This window comes from Bombus flavifrons, chromosome 2 (assembly GCF_040668555.2).
Source record: "Bombus flavifrons isolate JBK064 chromosome 2, iyBomFlav1_principal, whole genome shotgun sequence".
Taxonomy (NCBI): domain Eukaryota; kingdom Metazoa; phylum Arthropoda; class Insecta; order Hymenoptera; family Apidae; genus Bombus; species Bombus flavifrons.
Window position 1 is genome coordinate 10,109,240 of NC_138443.1, and position 21,593 is coordinate 10,130,832.

The 21,593-nt window shown below is 38.6% G+C and overlaps 1 protein-coding gene and 1 long non-coding RNA gene across 10 annotated transcripts in view; one reads left to right on the plus strand and one right to left on the minus strand.

Moving 5' to 3' along the window:
* The window catches only part of kug (FAT atypical cadherin kugelei), a 501,386-nt gene that overhangs the window by 147,641 nt on the left and 332,152 nt on the right, over positions 1-21,593 (minus strand). Inside the window, exon 1 of one of the 9 annotated variants that reach the window (XM_069132181.1) lies at positions 15,132-15,190. The exons of the other annotated variants lie outside the window; for them this stretch is intronic. The gene's annotated coding sequence lies outside the window, so the exon portion shown is untranslated. Of the gene's footprint in view, positions 1-15,131; positions 15,191-21,593 lie in introns of those variants that run through there. 9 annotated transcript variants of the gene reach the window in all.
* Positions 6,455-21,593, plus strand: part of LOC138189890 (uncharacterized) — a 96,443-nt gene continuing 81,304 nt past the window's right edge. The window contains exon 1 of the long non-coding RNA XR_011176147.1: positions 6,455-7,040. This is a non-coding gene — a long non-coding RNA (uncharacterized LOC138189890). The remainder of the gene's footprint in view (positions 7,041-21,593) is intronic.

The window sequence follows — 21,593 nt, forward strand, 5'->3', positions numbered from 1 at the left end:
CTGGAAAATCGTAACCGAAAGGGAGCATATATCGCGTGCTGCATCAGCTCGGTAAATATTAGCCCGTCCTGGATATTACAATTCTGAAACTGGTTCAACGGGAACGTCGTCGTTCCTCTTTTATCCATAGAAAACGAACGGACCGACGATTACGGAAGTTTGCAGTATCTATCCTTCCTGTACTCTCTAGAATATTTATCAAAATTCTCCCTATTTGCTCCCTTTCTGCATTTTTCTTTTTGTTTGCTTCCCTTGATTTAAGAATTTACGTAATAATTAAAGAGGATTTTCTAATTCAGAATTTTTAATATGATTTTATGGCAGGACCTGTAGGACCAGGTGTGAATTTAGAACTCTGAAGTTTCATAAAGTTAATTCCATGGACTAAATTAACAGTGTTTTCCATAGAAGCAATCTTGGATAAAGCTCGATGTGCATTATGTATGTAGGCTCTTTCATTTCGTACAGTTTAGTGAGCTGATTTCCATTCTTAATGAATATCCCTTTGAAATTATTCTGTGTCTCAATTGGTCACGATTGCGGCGCGTCTAGTTGTTTGCTTTGGCAATCAGCTGACCTCATTAGGTGTTTTTATTGTAGTAATTTTCGTCTCTAGTAACGAGACTATAAATAAAATATAATTACTTGAACAATAAAAATCAGTAACATGTAAATTTCGACCAACAAGAAATTGTAAATTCTTGGAAACAATTCTAATCGATCCAAAAAGAATTTTGAAAGAACTCACAGTACGTTGAAAAAGGAAAATTTAAAGAAAAATATTAAATTTTAATACGTTAAAAATACCATGAGACAGAGATAGATAGAAAAATGTAAAAAGTCTTAGCTACTTTCAACCTTAAAATTTCCAAAAATCTACTAAGAACATCTGCTATAGGTTCACTAAAGGTCTCTACCTCAGAAACGGATCGAATGAAGCCGTAGCTTCCAGGTAATCTCTAGTCCGCAAAATTCTCGGCTATAAATTCACCAGCGAACCCGATACCCTGGTATTTATAAAGCGAACGCGTCTTGCTAGGTTAGAGTTTCAAAGCTCCTGCTGTTAAAGTGAAAGGAGTATCCTTGTACTTGGGGAATACTTCTCAACCTTGCAGCAACGTTCCAACTAAAATCACCGCCTTTGCTTCACGCTCCTGGAGAAACGAGAAGAAAATCGGGTACAAAGTAACGAGGATGTTGTTAGGTATACTCGATACATGGTTTATGGCATCGTGGTGGTAAACCAATGAATATAACTATTTCTAATTGAGAAAGTCTACTGAAGATAGTCACAAGATACGGACAGCAAATTTTTAAATACTTTTTGTGTGCAAAGTATGTGAGTTTGTAGTTTCATATATCTGAGAATGTTCCCCATCTATTATCTTCTAAAACGAAAGAAACTTTTAGGACAATCTAATATAAAATATATAAATCCCAATACTATACAAAACTCAAGTTTCAAAAGTTTAGAAGGTAAACTTCAGAAATCTAATATTTAACCACCTACGAAAAATAACTTCCAACCTCAACGATTGCTATAAGAATATAGCTCAAATATTCTTAATCAACACCATGGAGCCTAATACTGCTTTGTATTCCCCATTTACTTTCAGACCTTCATCAACCTGAACACACAATACCTCCCCTCAGCAAGTCCACGCCTCATCCATTACATTCAATCAACCTTTATCTTCCCTCTACCATTACATTAACATCGAATCAATTGCAAAAAAGGAACGCAACAATACATTTCCATTCAACTTTCATCAATAGTCTGCGAACCAAGGACCACAGTAACATTCGACCAACTTGGAATGGATGAGCATAAAAGAATCAATCGGAAAAAGGTACACGGGGAACTTGCAAGACAGCAATCGAGAAGACCTTCGACACAGGGAAGTTTGCCTCTGGGTCATGAATACCGAAATAACTGGAGCAATAACGCGATAATCCCGCGGTCGAAGGAAGCGAATTAAACGATCCGCTCGCGGTTGAAGGCATGAAACCGCGTTGTGCTGAGACGGAAATTGGGTCGGAGTCTCCCGGGAATTTCAGATCTTATTACGGAATTGGAGCGGCCTCCAACCGGCTATACCCGAGCCGGTTTTCGAGATTTCCTTGCGCAAATAAAACCGCACCGAATGCATCGGCGTAACACATCGAGGCTAGTTTATTACGTTGCCATGCACGCTGTCACATTTAGATGGCTGAAGATAATTAAACGCGCCATTCGTGGATCGAATGTGCGATTTAAATTTGCTCCAAGCGACAGATCCTCCCGTTGTATAATCCTCTTAGGACTTTAACTTTTAGACTTTTTATGGTTGCAGCGGATCGTGGATGTATATATGTTGCGAAGTCTTGGAAGAAATTCGGGTGAACATAAGACGATCGTTTAAATGTTCAGTGATTTTAGTTGAGGTTTCCTGTTTCAGGAAAAATTGTAATCACGATCAACTGTATGAATTATTCAATAATATATGATATAGTAGTAACGTATAACTATCCTTTATGTATAAAATATGTATGTACTCTGTGCTCTAAATGAAGCTCATTTAGCGGATATTATATTATACAAGGTGCTCAGCATAAGAGAATGTCTATTCATTGCAAAATATTTAATTTCGCCACATAAAATATGCAACCTTAATTCTTCTTTATATTCACTCGTTATACCCAGCGAACGCTAACAACTTTGTATTCAAAAGCAACTTCCAGAAGCTCGGTTGAAATTCGGTAGTCGGATCTGTCAGTAACCCTGCCGAAAAGTTTTAAGGTACGCCGTAACATGAAACGTCTGGAAATCGGGAGACTCAAACTTAATACGTCCTTTTTTTTTACTATAGTTGGATGTAGGTATAAATTAGAGTTTGCAAATCATGATAGAAACTCGATCTAACATAATATTTTAGACAAATTTGGCAAAAAATTTTGATCCAAAAAGTCCAAAAAAATTTTGCAGCTCGTGGGATATCGTAGGAGTAATCCGGATTAAATAAAGTGATTTTATTGAAACGCTACAAAAAAGTGTATCTATACCGCATAAAGAAGTGATACGCAGACACACACTGTGCGCTACAATATTGACTTTTACGAGAACGCACTTTTATACCTCGTGTTATCCTTCGTATATCCAAAGAAGTTCCACCGGAAGCATAAAAACCGATAAGCGTTGCACCATGTCGCGAATATGCCATCTTTCCCTTCCTCTTCCTCGCGATCAAATCATTATTTACACTTGTGATCCTCAGCTGCCACTCGTTGGCCAAGAATATCATTTGAAAATCGAAATTTCAAGAAAAGGGAAAAGGCGTTGGAAATACGCTTCGTATATAAATGTGCGCGTGAATGAACTTTTTGAATCCTAAAAATGGCAAATATTTTGCAATGTCATGGAAAAAATTTATAATTAAAACTATATTCCAGGAGTTTATTTACCGATAGAATACATGTATATATGTGGAATTTATATGTAAGTAATTTACTTTCAAAAGTACAAGTTACTTAAATAATTTTAGAACCCATTAATCGTCTAATGCTTTCTTGTTTAATTCTTTTAGTGCCGAACAACGATATATCGTTGTTAGCAACACTTGCGAAAAGTGCCAATAACGATACATCATTACGTATGCGATGGCGTCTTACTATTTGCATCGCGAGAGAACTTTATCTCAAAATAAATTTATGAAACGTTATAAATGGTTGAATTTCTCTGCAGAAGCCCTATGTGAAATGTTCCACAAATTTGAATAATGTTTTTCTCAAACCTTACCAAATTACGTCAAACTGGTTCGATATTCTTCGCTTAGGTACAATTCTTTCGATCGCACTAAAAGGGTTCACTCTAAATGCCATTTCAGTCTCAAAAAGTATGAAAAGTGTAGACACTAACTTTTAAGATATGTAAATCTTTCTCATAAATTTCTGTTGATAATCATTTTAATATCATATTCTTCGAATCTGGAAACTTTCGTTTAACCTACGCAACACCTTTAAAAACTGTAAGATGTTAAAATTGGTTATATTGTAAACCGTGTTCGTTAAATAATATGAATTACATCCCGACATTTATAATAAAAATTCGTTTTTGCAAACAAAGTCATCAAACTCATATTCTAAAAGTTACGCCTTTTTATAAGATATAAAGATTGGCAAATATTACAGAATTAACGCGACTTCATAAAGTGATTGGAACGAAATGGCGGTTTGCAAAGACAACTAAACGCTTTTATTAAATCTTGAAGGACCGACGAAATGGCGAAAGTTCGCCAGGATGTCAGGCTCGTATTTAACCGAGCCTTGTTTCGAAGGATAAAACCACAGATGGCGGCATACTTTCTCCTTGGGATCGTACGCTATCAATTCTAGCGATCTGCGTCAGAATGAAAGATAACCGTATCGAATCTGTCTGTAAATGCACGAATGTAATATGTAACTGCTATGTGTGTCGGCCGACCAATGTTAACTTTATCGAGAATTTCTCGATACATATTATCATCGACGTGTAAAGAGGATCTCTTTCTTATTTGTCCTTTCCTTATAATGCCGTACTTTGAGTTTACCCAGTTTTTGATGCATCTATTTTTTATGATTGAAAATTCCAACGATCAACATCCAGCTGCAGAAGCTATTCGAGAGATCTTTATGGCCTAGGTTGTAGAACTTTCAAGAGGAATTTCTACGACCTATTTGGATTTTGATTCAGCTATAAAAGTTTCAATATTATTGGCTAACATACATATGCGTTGGATCTGTGATGATTTCACGTATATGGAAAATTTTATTGAAAATTGATGCTATATTTTATTCAACTTTTGTACAATAGAAAATGTACAATTACGAAGTGTTCTCTTAGAATTTACTAGTAATATTGACAAAATTGTTTGAATTTGTTTCTGTACAAATATCAATACATCAAGGCTGATCCTTACTCGCTTTGATGTAAATTTCAAATTTTAAATGCTTTCCATATTTAAGCAACGCTTAATCACTCGATTTATCAATCTAGATCAACATACTATGTACTACAAGAACCTAATTTCTACTTCAGTATTTCAAGTAACAGCATAGATCCCTATACACATTCCCATCTTTCACCTTCACATCTAAAATAATGTATCGTTATTTACCTAAAATAATTCAACACCATACACCCTTCCCTTCGACCAAGGGATCCTCACATTCTTGCAAAACACCCACATTCCCTTAGCCAGCTGCTCTCGGTGCAACGTCACTTCGACGCTCGACTGTTCGAGCAGCTCACAAAGCTGCGTTTAGTACACACTTAACGGATCTCTTTGCATGCGCCGTTGTTTCATGACCTGTCATTAATTACCAGCAAAAAGTTCCGATCTGAAGGAGGGGAACACTTTTGTCGGACTGTCTCGACTTCCGGTCGATGCAGCCGGCACCTATGGACGCGCACCACGAACCAACCCATACAAGCTGACACTCTGCGCGCGAGGCGCCAGCGAAAGATTAATGACACTTACTTGGGTAACTCGGCTGCTTCTGCATCCCATTAATACATTACCTGGTACACGCTGCCCATCTCTCTCCTTCCTCCCTGTTCTCTTTCGCCTTTCGCGTTTTTGTCCATTGACACCGTTCTTCTCGTCAACATCGTCATCGTCGTCGTCGTGTCGTTCGGAAGAGGTTAGACGATGCTACTCGGGAAAATCGCTTGATCCGCTGTTTCAATGCTCGTCACCACTTTCCGCGCACATTATATGTACCTCGTAAATTTCATTTATCGAGCAAATCAACGAGCCACGTCGGATCGAATGACACCGTTCTCGACGGCATGCGTCTCTTCACTCGCGGTATGTACGAATCACGCCGTTCCCTGCCGCTTAATCTCGTTAAATCGACTTATGAATTGCCGGGAGGCTTGCACTCGCGAGCATTAGTTTTGAAGGATGTTTCTTATCGGAACAATTTCTATGGAAGTCACAGACTGTTTGAGCGGACTTCAAAATGGAATACGGTACTTAACATTTATATGCAATAAATGTTTGCGAGAGGACACGGTAGATGTCAGTGAAAGAACGTCTTAGAAAAGAAAATGGCGGAAGAAATTAAAAGATACAGACTATGATATATGACCACACAGGAAAAATACGGTAACATTTGGCGGCTTATCTTATGAGATAACATTTCTCACCTAACCCCATTTCCATTCCGTGTATTTCAGTAATCCTCTTACTAACGTCTGTGTGTACTCCATCAAACTATTATACGTATTGAAATATCTATGCAGCAGCCATATTCGACGGTTAATCTTCCGTTGCTCGATCGAGGAACATTAAGAGATGAAATATCACCAGCGGTCGCGCTATGTCCAGTATCGTCTTTCGAACGAGCGATTAAATACGATATTTCCCCGAAAAGATTAGTCGACATTCGATTGCAACGCACGTATTCGTACTTAATTATACAGATCCAACACTGTTATGGTGGGAATAAGATTCTTACTGTTATAAGGTGTGTTTTACAAATCGAACGCTAGTCATAGAGCGCTGCGATCGCACAACATAAACAACGTATATGTAGTTGTACACATCTGATATACACAACTTATACTTAACGATTGAAGCACCTTACAGTTCAGCAGATAAATTAAGAAATTTTTGTCGGATCTGTGTATAGGATTGTGATGTAACGGCATCGCGAAATCTTGCCGTATTTGTCTCCGAGGACTAGTTCCGGGAACAATGTGACGATCACGCATCAATTTGCTTGTGCAACCGTTTCAACTAACTGGCTGTACGCCGTGGGGAGAATCGGCAACTAATCCGCCATTGTGTGTCGAGCATGATGCGATTATCGCGTTATACAGTTGCGCTATGGGAGAATACCGAACTGTGAAAGTGTTGTTGGGCCTCGGGTAGAACCGGAGCCACTACGTGGCTGAAAAAGCCGAATTTCCATCGCTGTAATGTTTGGACGATAAACAAGGTCGAATCTTTCTAAAGACATCAATTTTGACGCTACACGGAGTGTGGAAGAATACAACGTGCAACATGATTAGATTTTTGGTGAGTGTTGAATGCTAATCCCCATTTTTAGCTTTAGTTAAGCTTCATTTTTTAAAGTAAATCACACGTTGAAAGCTTATCTTTTGTAAGTGTTGTATGGTACTCGAAATTGTAAATCAAAATACAGTAGTTTGATGTAGATTCTGAAGTAACGGAATTCCGAGAATCGTTTAGGTTAAGAAGAGTGAAAGAACGTTTCCTTAAGGCGTGTTTCTGTACACGTAACGTGCAAAGTGGGACTCTTGTTCTGTGTCAAAATTATATTCTTACGTGCGTGCAGTTGGAAAACAGAGTAACGGTTCGTACGTGTAAGAATGCGGTCTAAGGCTACGAAAAATTTACCTTTAAGGCATGTTTCTAGAAGTGTAACGTACAGCTTAGAACGCTCAAAGAATGGAATGCACGTTGTTTCGAATCAAAATCTCGCACTTACATGCAATTGGAAAAGAGGATGGGAATTTATGCGGGTATATTTATACGTCACATATAGCACGTATGAGAATGAGGGCCTAAGCTCTGCAACAGTATCTCGCTGTGCAACTCTGGCGCCGTTTTTCAAAGAAGACCATGACCCCCTGTGGCATTATCGTGTAACACGCATATTATGTTTATCGGTTATCAGATCTAACGACTCTCTCCATGGGGTTATCGAGAATGTGGCGGAACAAAGTTGCAAGCGATATGAATATACTTTAATACTTCTATTTACCAATACTCGTCTATAATTTATAAATATATAAGTACGTGCCACTATGTTACGAGATAAAATACTTCTGGTAAAATGCTGCGCAAGTAACATTTGAATATGAGTAATCACATTTCTAAGAAATAAATTTATACACGTACAAAGATAGAATGCGTCATACGTATTCATAGAGTTAGATAGCAAGGTGCTGCGAGATACTTTTAATCTTAGGTGTGGCTTACGTAATTCCTGTTTTCATTTTGCCATTTATCATGTTTAAACTTCAAATGCAATCCTGAGCAAATGTTGACGTTTTATTCTAAATATAAGATATTAAAATTTCGATATAAATATCTTGAGAATTTCGGGAATTCAAATAAAAAAGTTTAATAAGTCACTACTCAACAGAGATTCTTAACCACACGTTTAACATCCGAGATATCTCTATTCAAATACTGCTGACACAACGGACTTCAGCTCGAAATGTAATTTCGTTTATTTTCTGTTACTCGTGCAACATCCTTCTGCTATTCGCGGCGTTAGCACGCCATCTTTCATTAGGAGACTTTCTTGGGCGACCATATGCAGCTCTACAGCTTCGATTGGCACCAATTGTCATCGCGTCATCGGTGGATGATGATCGATGAACGACGATCGATGAATTTCCACCGGTGAATTTCTCTACGCTCTCGAAATACCGATACGTACACGCTCTGCTCTCATCCTTTTGCCACGCTCGCGATTCACTGTGCGTCCAAGGTAATTTTATTCGAAAGTTCCGCCGGGCATCGTACTATGGAGGGGTCAGCCAGGATTCTCGTGAATTTCAATGAAACTCGTTAGAAGTGTTCCGCTTCCGCGGTCTCGCTGTTTGGTCCATTTATAGGATCGTTAAGGTATAACGGTCCGCGGTTGGCCATGACGGATGAAATACGCCCGTTGGGTTACGACTTTTGGGAACTTTCAATGATTCTGATAATAAGTGTCGCGGACGATATCCTCGACTTGCGATACTCGTACGTAAAAAGAAAGTTCGACTATCGCCATTGCGGCGGAAAAACGCTCGAGTCTCTTGCGATGATTCTCGAAACTTGTGCTAAAATGTTCGCTTCAAAGGCAAGTAATAAATTTTACAGTCTCGTTGATATTTCATTTCTTCATTTTCTCGATAGGATAAATTTATTTCAACTTTGAAGGTAATATGTATTTTGATTGACGTAATAGAAAATAATAATATATTTTTTGTAAATTTCTTTTATGAAACTTGAGTTCCATGCTTCCATGTTTGTTAGATTTTTATTATACGATGCCACTCAAGGAATTACCATAGGGAAAAGTTTTTATATGTTTGCAATAACATCGTAGAACCCGTAACATGTGATTTTAAAATAGCTTTTATCATATTTCCCTTAAGATACCAATGCGCCACGATATCTTTATTCTCGATCTTCAGTCAGTCAGAGAAATTTTATTATAATTTATAACCGGAAAACCAAAAGACTATTCGCATACCGGGAGCTCAACCAACCACTCCTACAATATCAATTTCGCGCAGCAGGTCCTCTGGAGATATAGCTATGTCTAGAGCTTAAAAAACTCATAGAATGGTCTCGGCGTATTTTTCGCTATGTCGGTGCTCGTTCGAAAACCGAAAGACGAGAAAAAAGTGGATCGACCAGGAAATTGAACACGAAAATGCTATCGGTGTCGAATACGCGTGGTTTAATGGAAGCCAGTTTCTTTATAGGCATTTTGTTTCATATCAAATACGACTATGTCTACGTACAGAGCTTGCCAGCGGGATGTACATATGTAGTACTTCTCGCTTTGGTTAGGGTTCGTGCTGATCCGGCGCCGTATCGACCAACTAGGCTACAGGAAATTAATAATAGTTATCGTGCGTGTAAACGAGGATTATCGAGCGGGCAACCGAGGAATTCGTTGAAGAAAACTAATTCGCAATTACGTATCTTACGTGAAGTTATGTATACATATACACCTCGTGAAACAACTCGTTTACATCGTCGCAAGCCTGTAATCTGCTTGCTTTCTTCGAGAAGGTTTGTTTAATCCGGCACTTAAGGTCTTAATGAGTTTGCCGGTCGGCTACGTGTTCGCGCGTACCGTACGTTTTCGCTGGTACTTTTTCCTCTCACGAGTCGTGGCTGAAGAAACAATTACATCGATCGTGCTGTTTTAGAAAGAGAAGGAGGAAGATCGATAGGACCCTTGCAATTTCCGGAATGCTCTTCGAATAAGGATTTCAAGTATTCGCCATTCAAATGTTCCATCGTGTACGATATAATAGAGGATACGAGACGTTAATAAGCCAGGCATATTTACCAGGTACATTGCATAATTCAGGCGCTAACCTCTGTACATTCTCTAACGCGGATGTACAATTTATTATTATTCTCTATTAAAACGTTGTGATTCGTTGCCGGTTACACCTCATACAAATTAGTCAAGTTACTCGAATCCAAATGATACAAAGTTAAATAACTCGTGAACCTGTTATTTTATTTCTCTTGAAATATTCTTTCAAGTTTCGAGCAAGGTTTAAGCTTTCCCTACTATTTCCAGTTTCGTGCTCGCTCAAATATTGGTTCTCTAAACCAAATCGAGTTTAACCACAGACCATTTCAGATATCCATTTTCCACTAACAATAACTATCCACTTAAAGTGAAATTATCTGAATTCAAACGATTTCAAGTCATGTAACTCCATTTATTCGAACGCAAACTCGAATTTAAGTAACTCGAGTAATCCGAACCACGTTATACACCGACTACGTACAAAGTTTTCCTCTTACTTTTCTCTTTTTCTTTAGATCGAGAAGGATCACAGTGCTCGTTAGATAAAGTATTCTCGCGGCGTTTATCGCGAATATCGAGTGACACGACCGGGGTGAAATCAATTCTCCCTTTCGCGAGACACCTTCGTGCAAGAGCAAGAAACGAACCTGGGAGAGAGCGTGATTTGTTCCGCGGGAATCGATTCAGCATCTCTGTCGTGCGATTTTTACACTGATATACAATACACGTTCCGATCACAGCGCATATTTCCCCAGTGCCTGCAGGGCTTCGAGCCAGCGATAGTTGTCGACAAAGTTCTCTCTATTCCCCCCTTTCATCCTTTTGTCCTGCTCTTTTCCTATTTCTTTCCTTTTCCCCACTTGAAATCCCTTTCTTTCATCCCTCTGTTTCCGTTCGCTTTTCTTTTCCTTGTTCCTTCTCTTTTTCTCTTCTCTTTCCCTCCCCACCCCCATCATTTGTTCCCCTTTAGTCCTCTTCTAAATTTCCTTTCTTTTTTGTTGCTCTCTACCTTCCCTTCTCGCACATTTCTTCGTCACTTTTCGTACCTCTTCCCAACTTTCCTTAGCGTTTTATATATCTCTCCCCTCTGCCTCCTCCTGCTTCTATCGCAACACTCTTTTGTACATACACAGTCTTCCTCGTAACATTCTAACTTCCAAACATTGTTCACCTTTCGCGATTCTCGAATACGACGCCGCGTGCACCTGCACCCCCTATTTCCGCGTCGACAGCCTGCAAAACTGCAATCAATGTAACTTTCGCGTCGTACGTTCGAAATTGCTATTTACGATGATGCTTTCGATTGTTCTCGCATATATGTGTCTAGAAGATCGATAACGAAACTAATTAGAATAATGTTTTGAAAATATTTCCGTGCTAGATTCTATGTATATAGTTGATATAAATATCAAGAAAGAAATATTGCATAAATTTTATGTCTAACTTTTTTCTCTTTAACATTCGATCTCTTAGTACGCTGCTATTGTACTAATAATAATCGGAACGAAACGTGGGAATATAAAATGAACGAGTCTCTCCATGTTATTCTCGACACAAAGTCGTTTGCGTAGCGTAAGCAGGTCTCGATTAAGATTAAGCAATCCGCTATCAAGCTGGGTATTCTTAGAACATTAATAAATCTCTTTTATTACGAACAAACTTGCTTACACGAGCGTTTGATCATCCTTCATTCACATTCATTTGCATCGTACAATAAATGGAAAATTACCGATCCTCATTGAAAATTTCCCGTATTCACTCGAACAGAATAGTAACACGTGCTCTTCATCACCTAGAAGCTAACTGTTCTCGCATTCTACCAGCCTGATTTTATATTCATCCTGTTACAAGTGTTAAATCGCCACGTAGGTTGTAACATCATGCGGAGCAATAAAGTTACTTCATCTGGCGATTAATTACTCGGCGCACTATAATTTAGTTCTATGCATTATAGCCAAGCTAAGCAGTATACCAAGTGCCGAGCGGTATAAATAATGCAAGAAATTTTATAACTCTACAACCCAAACGACAAGTTGAACAAAAAACGAACATGCTAATTGTAAGATGTTTACCAAACCTGTAGCACTACGTTTTCATAAATTCCTTGAATTTCTAACGGAAAGTATTCATAACGAATTTATTAACCTTATCGAAGAATAATATCGTGTAAATATTATCTTCTAACAAACACTAACGAGGTTCATACACTCCTCGTCAAAAAGATAACCCAGGTGTGTTATCTTTAATTTCTCAATGACGCGTGTAAAGTTTTTCGTCTGTAACGTATAATATCAAAAAAATTATGTGTTCAGAACATGCGGTTCGTTGAAAATAATTAAAAACACATATACAATAAGAAAATAATAATCAACATAAATTGTAACTAACAATAATTATTTATCAAACATATATACTTATTTAATAATGGGTACATCCCCCTTTATTTTCTACTACTTCTATTATACGATTTAGTATCGATTTATATAGTTTCTGGAAATAATTTTGACTTAACGTGTGCCATTCGCGTACAATTGCATTTTTTATTTCTTGTACGTGTTGATACTGCATTTTTTGCTTCGTTGTTAACTGTGAGTTGGAAGCTACGCACAAGATTGCTCGCTTATCACGATCGGATAACGATGACGGCCGACCAGTACTTTTCTTTTTGCCATAATCTTCAACATTTTTTAAGAAATTATGTATTATTCTACGACTTCATCTTATTACTTTCGATATTTTTACTACTGATAACTGTTGCTTTTTTAGTTCAAGAATTTGCTTCTTTTCAGACTCGTTTAATTTTTTTCAACGTCCCACATACTTACAAATTTATATAATATTGTACTGTAATCTTTACTCGTTGATAAATCATGAAATACTGAGTAATTTCTAAACATATTAACAGAGCGTGTTATCATTTCGACCTTAGTATGGAATACTTTTTCTTTGTTACACACTAAACCTCATAAGATTTTTAATTATTTTCAACGAACCGCATATCCTGAGCTCATAATGTTTTGATATTAAACGTTACAGACGAAAAACTTTGCACGCGTCATTGAGAAATTAAAGATAACACACCTGGCTTATCCTTTTGACGAGGAGTGTATGCGTTTTAGCTAGGAACAGTTTATTCCAAAACGATCATTTTCCTCACTGAAAATACAAATCCATTCACTGTTAGTCCCATACAGGGTGTTTCGAGGTTACTTATGAAAACAAAAGCTTTACATGGTATTTTACTGTTTGATGGATGAACCCTTTAGGTATGTCATAGAAGTATACCATAAACACGAAACTTTATTGAATTATTCGTATAGGAAAAGTAATTATGAAATAGAATTATCCATAAAATTTCCATATCTGAAAATCGATTCAAATCTTAGTATCGCCCATTGATGACAGTCGTATAAAGGATTAATACTATTCTATTTCTGCCAACTTCTGTTAACCAATAGCACAGAATCACAGACGATTTTGAAAGAGCCAGTAGAACAATTTAAACTCGAGTCTAGAGAAAGGAAACAGCCGTGGTAGCTGAAAGGTTCGCGTGACCATGAAAGTACAGTTCTTAAACAAAGTAGGTTCTCGAAACGGCCGCTTTCGTTTTTCGTTTTATGTATACGCACCGGTGTTTACTATCCTCGACAGCTTTCGCGCCTGGCTCCCGCAGGAAAGAAACCGTCGATGGAGACCGACTTAGCGTTATTTACGTTGTTCCCTCGCATGAAAACCGCCGCTCTTGATGTCCTTCTAACCATAGTAATCAGCCGCGTGGTTAGCCCTCACCAACAGCCAGTAAACCGTCCCGTTTTTACCTTAATTATTATCGTTCACCGGAGTCGCACGACCGAGGGATCGACGTTTCGCGCGCCATTACAGAACGTCGCGCGTATTCCCTGAAATTCCATATTCCCGTTCTCCCGTTCGCATTTATCGTGCATTCAATTTCTGAAACGACGAGAAGTCGATGGCTTGAACACGACTCCAGATCTGCGGATAAAACGAATTGAATCGCTTGTAACGACGTCCCTACGAGGATAACGATCGAACGGAACACGAAAATGAGGCTTTACTCGTCGATGTAAGTTTTCTTCGATCGTTCGAAACGGGATAAAGCCAGGTGAGAAGGGTGGAAAAATGAGAATATTTATAGAGTGGATGAGCGCAAGGGGAGGGGGAGGGAGACGACGTATTACGTGTAGCATAAAAAGAGAAATGTAATTAACATTGAATATAATGAGCGTGTAATGGAATTAAAAATAGCACACACGAAGGGGCTCGAGATGGGAAGTAATAAATGTTGTCAGCGCTATAACCCCCCTATCGGTTAGCATATAAATACTTCCATAATGGCTTCTTATTATGTAGTAAAGAGGTAAGAAAATAATGGGGTGGGGTTACTAAACTGCATACTGAACGGACGTGCTACGATATATAGGTCGTATTTGACATGCGAACATTAATGTACTTTTTTTACGATAAAAACAAAGAATCATAAATGACTATACCATCGTGTAAAACGAGGTACGCGTAAAATACTTCGTTCCAACAAATTCATAAGTACACGAGACAGATCGAAAGGAAACTTCGAACCAAATGGAAATTAACGTTTCAATTAACGAAAACCACGGAAACTATGTTCCGAATCGCGTCGATTCGATCGCGTTGGTCTCAAATGGTCCGCCAGGAATATATCATTTAAGCAGAAAGATATTACTGCGACTAACACGTGGATGATATAGCGAGGGCGCATGAATTTCCATTGGATACAGGAAATGAAATACACGCTGTACACCGTGTACCATCTATCAGAAACGGATTTCGAGTATTTGCTACAGCGTCTGCGAAGAATTTTGCGAATTCATAGAATTTCACGCTTCCTCCTCTCTTTCTTCGGCTGACCGGAAAACTCTTCACCGCGAGACGCGAATATTAAACGAGTAGAGTCACGTCGCGGAAATGGGATCATGGAAAAACGCTGACAAGGTGGTCGTGAGTACCGTTCGTTAAGAATAGATCCTCATAATCGCTGACGAACCGTCCGGTTATACATCATCGTTCGGATGATCGAGTGAGCCTGTACTCACCATGTGCTCTTCGCTTTTCCTGTGACTACGAGTCGTTGGTATTGATGTAGGGTTGCTAATTCTTACCTGTAAGCAGAGAAAGAAAAGTGTAATTAGCAAATTGATTTGTTGCGGGAAGCGTGAAATATTGCTATATGTAAGATGAAAATAGCTACGTTGAGAAGCTTGTTTTGTTAATTCAATGAATATTAATTACGTTTATAACATGAAAAATACATGAGAAGATATTAAGATCTAGTTTTAATATTTTTTATACTTAATATTAGCTTATACGAAGGTAGTAACGTTGAACGATTTATTTTATTAATTCAATGAATATGTATAAACTGAATTCGTAATTCAATGGTAAAATGTTAAAGTTTATTTTGTTATATTAACACGGGGAGTTTTCTTTAACATACTTAATCTTAAACCTTCTTCGTATGCATATTTTGTACAAGCACACGTGTAGTTTTTTGGACTTGCTTTAAAACACTAGTTAGCATAATCTACTAAGCAAGGAATAAGCTACAGTGAGATATTTCTACATCAAGAGGCAAAATGCTTCCAAGCAAAGTGCTTCGTGATATTAAGTGCGACCTTAATATGTTAAACTAAAAACTTGTAATATTAACACGGCTTGATAAAATATTTATTTCGACATATTAAACATTGAAACACGAAACGATGATTTTGCTGAACGGCATATTGAATCTCAACACTGTAACATGACTTGAATTCAGTACAAATGTAAAATAACTTCATCGTTAGATAACGCATATAATATTCCAGATACGTACAATTGAAAATTACATTATCCTTTATTTTATATTTAATTAAATTTCCACCAAGATATAAGATATAAGATCAAGATAACGCTTTTCTTTTCCTTGGTCTTATTGAAAGAGCCGCTCACTGCTAGATAAGAGCGAAAATTCTTGTTAAGCGAGAAAACGATTTTCTCAGGCGGCGTTTAACAGGTTCGAGGAGCCAATGAAGTTTACCAGTCATTATCCACTTTGCGAAGACCTTCTCGGAATACAATAATTACCGGCTCGTACCAGAGCATGCGTGCATCGACGCCAGATTAGACTATTTTAATGCATGCCTGCGGGCCTTTCTCCGTATTATTACACCACGTGACCCCTGTGTATCAACGCGCTATTATGTGTGATCTGTCCATAAGTCACCGACAGGTTAATGGTGTACTTCCGCGCGTGACTCGCCGAGCGAACAGCGAAGCGGAAAAAACTACTTGCATTAGATTGGATCGACTGGTTGCACGCGCGTACGCGCGAGTTGATCGGTAAGAGCACACGTGGTGTCTCGCTAACGAACAACTTGCGAAACGAGATTCTAAAAATAGTCGACTTTGTTAATCATTAATCCAATCATATTTATATCCACACTTTATCAATTGATCGTTTTTGAGGAAACTTTCCACTACTTTTCTCGAATTGGGGCGTATTTTAAATTAAGTGTGACGTTGATGTGAACATCCACAAAGTGACACGCATAGGTAAATCATATGTATTTGCATTCATACGTGCTATTAAGAATGCTATTAAGAACTTAATTGCAATAAAACTTTGAAGTTCCAATCTTCCATTCGCTAGGCCACATACTCAACACACATCTTTAATTCCCAAATGATTTCAAGTCCCAAATTATCAATATCAAACACCATGTGCTCGTCGCGGTACAACGAACATAAGGAAAACATAAGGACTAGTTGGAGGTCCAAGACCAGACAACTTCACCAGGGGTTGAATTGAGCTCTGTAACGCGCCTCAGGAACGTCCACGAGACGCAGATGAGAAGTAGCGTTAATAATAATAATAATAACGGGGAGGGTGCGAGAAGCTCGTTCTCGAAGAGCGCGCCAGCCGGTTCGACACTCTTGCCTCGGTACACAAGAGATTGAACCCGGAGACGTTGGGGTTGGTTGGTGCAGCCTTTATGCGGATATTGGTGCGCCAGGGCAATTTAGGAAGATAATGCCCGGCGATCAAGCCCACCCTTTCTTTCCTACGAAAAACCAGCGCCATGCCAGACTTCTCCGTTCTTTTCTTCTTTTTTTATTCCTTTCTCTGTCGTGCCTTTCTCTTGGTTCGAGCTAGCCTCTCCTACTTACGTCGGTGCTTCTCTCGCCCTCGAGCTAGTGAGAGAATGGAAAGGACGTTATTGATGACGCGCCTACAGGCCACGGGAAGAGAACGTCTTAAAGAGGTGTGCCAGGTGAAGAGGAGAACTCGATGGGACTCACTGGGGCTGACCGAAAGAACGCGAGAACGGCCCTCTCTCGTTTTCGCGGCGTGAAAAATTCCGTCGCCCTTTTCATCACGGGGCTGGCTGGGGCTTAATCACGACGCCCCGACGCACAAAGGACACGTGGCGAACGCTTTGTTTATCGGATCGATCGAAAGTAGTCTCAGAGGCGGCCTACCTGCGGACCATTTCGTTTAATGATTCATTCAACGACTAACGAAGCGATAATGCGGGATATCGCACCCTCCAAGGGGACGCGAGGCATCTTGATGGGCAGTCGCCAGGCGAATTTTACGGTTATGCTGGGGATTCAAAATTAATTGACTGCGTGGGGTCTGTTGGAACACTGCGGGGATGCTGGAATAGCTTTGAAGAAACTTCTTTTATTATTTTAACGTGGTTAATATGTATCTGTGGTTAGCAGGATGGGGTGGGGTTAAAGGATGATTCTGTGATATTTAAATAGAATTTGTTATCACTTTCTTCTTAATGGCTAATAAATTATTTAATAATTGTTTGATAATCTTTGTTACAAGTGTTTCGTATTCCGATATTTCGCGATGAAAATTTATTAAATCGATTTTTACGACAGAAAGCATAACGTTCTAATACGTATCATGTCGCGGTTAAACTGATCTTCTATAACCGAAAAATAAATAAAAACGTGGATTCGTTCTATTAGTGGGGTTTTATCATAACGTTCATCGATATTCGCAGCCTCTCTTTCATGCCTTTGTGTCACTTCGATACGAACGAAGAGATAAACGTCATGCCAGCAACTATCATCGGTATACTAGGTTGTTGCGATGCAGTTTTACGTTAACACAATTGACCCATCGATACTCGGTAGCGCACACGCGGTGCCAGAAAATAACGCGAAATGGAACTGCAAAACGAGAAGTTGAATCGCAACAACGCGATAAGCGAGCAACTACAATGTCAACGTGTGACGTATCGCGCAACGTTGATAAACGGGAATAAAAACGGGTACGATTGCGGCCCGCTTAAAGGTTCATTTTTCTTGGTAACGTCGCGTTCGACGCTCGTGTGTGGTGCACGCGTTTAATACACAGAGTTGTCGACGCGCAAGTTTGAATTATTCCCGCAGATAAAAACGTCGGTATACGTGAAAATTATTGATCACGCGCCCTCCTCGCGCGCCGTTTGCGTGCAATTTCCAAGGGAAAACTCGTACACGGGGAACCGACACCGAACGCTGCATTAAATAAGGATACGGTAACGGGTTCGCTGGAACAGACGCAATATTGGCCTGATCGTTGTTCGAAGATATTCATTTTTTTTATGAAATTTTACGCGAAGAAACTTTTCGCGAAGAAATTCTACAGAAGCTGTATCGATAAAGTAGACAAGACAAATGAAAAAGAATGAAAGATAGAGGAGAAAAAATTGTAAAAAATGGCATGGGAAAAAGGATTGAAAGAAGGAAAAAGAAAGGGGAGAATAAGGAAAAAAGAGAAGAAAGAAATAAAGAAAAATACACATCATAGACTTATATTTTCTAATCTATCTATCTAGGAGTTAAAAGCTATCTAAAAGTTAATCCCAAGGACTTGTTTAATGTTTTTTCGTCACCATTTTTCTTCTACTTCGATTTTACAATTTTATGAAATTTAAATAAATATGGAAAATTATTTCTAGATTCTTAATGAGTGGAAGCATTTCCAACTTTATTATACGATGACTAATTAAATTAATTACGATCAATAATTGCTATAAACATATTTTTTGCTCGTGTCTGCTCATAAGCGAAAGATCATAAATTTTGTATAATTGAGTCACGTTCAAGGTGTCAAGAAACGAAAAGCGTTTCGAGGAAGCGCGAGAAAGTCGCTCTTCGCATTTTATCTGCGTTCTGGTGAATCGTACTTATACCAGAAATATGGAAGCTATTAATAATTCGGAAACCATATTTTGATTTATTACTTTGATAAATGAATTACAACTCGGTCGGACCTTCCGGCCATGTATTATTCAACGGAGACTGATGAAGAAAAGGATAACAAAATAAGGTGGAGAATGAAGTACCATGAAGAAAGTAGCATCGTGATCGCACGGTTTCTGACAAAATTGACATTTACGTGGTCTGTGTACCTATTAAAAACTTCGGAGAAAGTATAAAGGAAAGATAAAAGAATATCTTAACCAAGATGTTTGAGCGAAACCCTGTTCTCAGATCGATAGATGCTTCTCTGATAAAAGACTTAATCGATTTTACCTCCGGACTAGACAACACAAACATTTACAGAGCAGATCTCTTCTTGGTGAGAAACGAGGTACAATTGTGGTTTCTAGGATTTTTAAAAGGAAGTTGTTAAAAATATTGTCAAAGTGTTAAGTCTACGCTGAGTAGTTAATAGTTTTCTAAATTGTAGTCCTTCTTAGACCAGTTTCATGTTTGAAATCTTGCAAAGCTTATTGGAATTCATTTTGTGAAAATATTACGATTAAATGATTGTACATATATAAGTGATAGTAGCTTGCTATAAGAAAATTAATGGAATATCTACAAGTTGAAATCGGCTCTTGGCTATTGATAATAAAATTATGTTGAACGCAATATAAGTTATGCTCGAGAGAAATTAATGTTTCCCCTGGAGAATCAACAAAGTCGATAATAGATGAAACGAGATTCTCAACTTTCTGAATTATAATTTGTCCTGCTTAAACGGTTTGGTCTCAGAAATGATATCCAGAGAATGATAAGATGTTTGGTTCTACTCGGAAGCTATAATTGCGACTCTTGATTATTAGAAAATCAGAATGCTGTACAGTGGGAGTGGCACGAATGTAGAAGCGAAACGAGAGATAATTTTTAACTGTAATTTCCGATAACATATGATAAAAGCACTGTGAAACGATACTCGACGATTGAACGAACCCTTTCGCAAATTTTTTCAATAATAAAATATAACGATACAGAGACATGAAAAAATGCACGAATAAAAATAATAGAACTATAGAAATTGTTTTATTCGTTCAATTTGGGATCATCTGTTGATACGAAAACTATACAAGCATTCTGCGCATATTTCACGAAGAAACGATAGATCGCGGTTGCACAATCGTTGACCAGCGGTTGTTACAGCAAGCAGCGAGTTTCTCTCGTAGGAACAATCGCAGGAACGATCCGTGCGATGTTCCAGAAGGTGGAGGGAGCGGTAAAGAGCGGGGCAAATAAAGAAAGAAGGCCGTGGAATGGTTCCTCTCCCCTTATTTATCATACATGTAGCCGGTACAGCCAGCATATACGCTTATTTCCGTGTAGCAATCGCTTTCCAGAGTACATCGGTTCATTGTAGTTCAGCTGGAAGTATTACCGGACACGCCCGGCTGTATTCTAATTTTTTCCTGCAGTCATCTTGCCTCTCTGAAACACCAGGGCGCTTTCGTATCCGACTGACATCGACGGCCTGAGCCCCGCTGACGAAACATACCAGGCATAGAGAACCAAAGAAAGAAAGAGATTCGTGGTTTGATGGAAGCGGCGTGTTGCAACTTTGTTCCCACAATGGCGATCGACACTCGTGCCCTGACGTCCGGTTTCATCGTCTGGCGAACTTCGATGCATCGCGGTTCGAACTTTCTCTATTTCTTTCTGGTTCTCGTTGGATTTCTAGGTTAGATATTCATTGGTGATTGCAGGTGTTTGGAATGGCGCTGCAAGTAGAGATTGTAGCTTTATTAACGCCTCAGTTCATGATTTATTTTATGGTTATTGAAGTTAGAAGATACTTATTCGCTTTGAAACGTCGTGACCGGTCCGAAGATGCTGGCGATGTTTAATTTTATGATTATTTAAAATTCCAGGGGAAGATACGTGGTTGTTGTATTTTTGTAGCTTCTTAAATTATGCTTGAGTTAAAGAAGAACTAAATGCACACGCGTTCGAATATCTCCCAAGAGGTTAAAAGTCGTAGTCCGACTCGGAGTATTTTTAAAATCCTGACATTCTGTGTTCAATTGAACTCGACATACTTCGTTGTTGTTCCAGTTTTAGTTAGGAATTATTTGGAAGTTGTTTTCGTTTCATCTGAAACAACCGAAATCTTCGCCAAAATTTAAAGCACACGATCGATAGCTCAATAACCCTTGCTCAAACAGCTTATCATAAAATGGATCATAATTTCCAAACACCAGCAAGAATACCATTCGCTTGTTTCCTTCGCTCTTTGCACATCTCATATTCCCCCTACA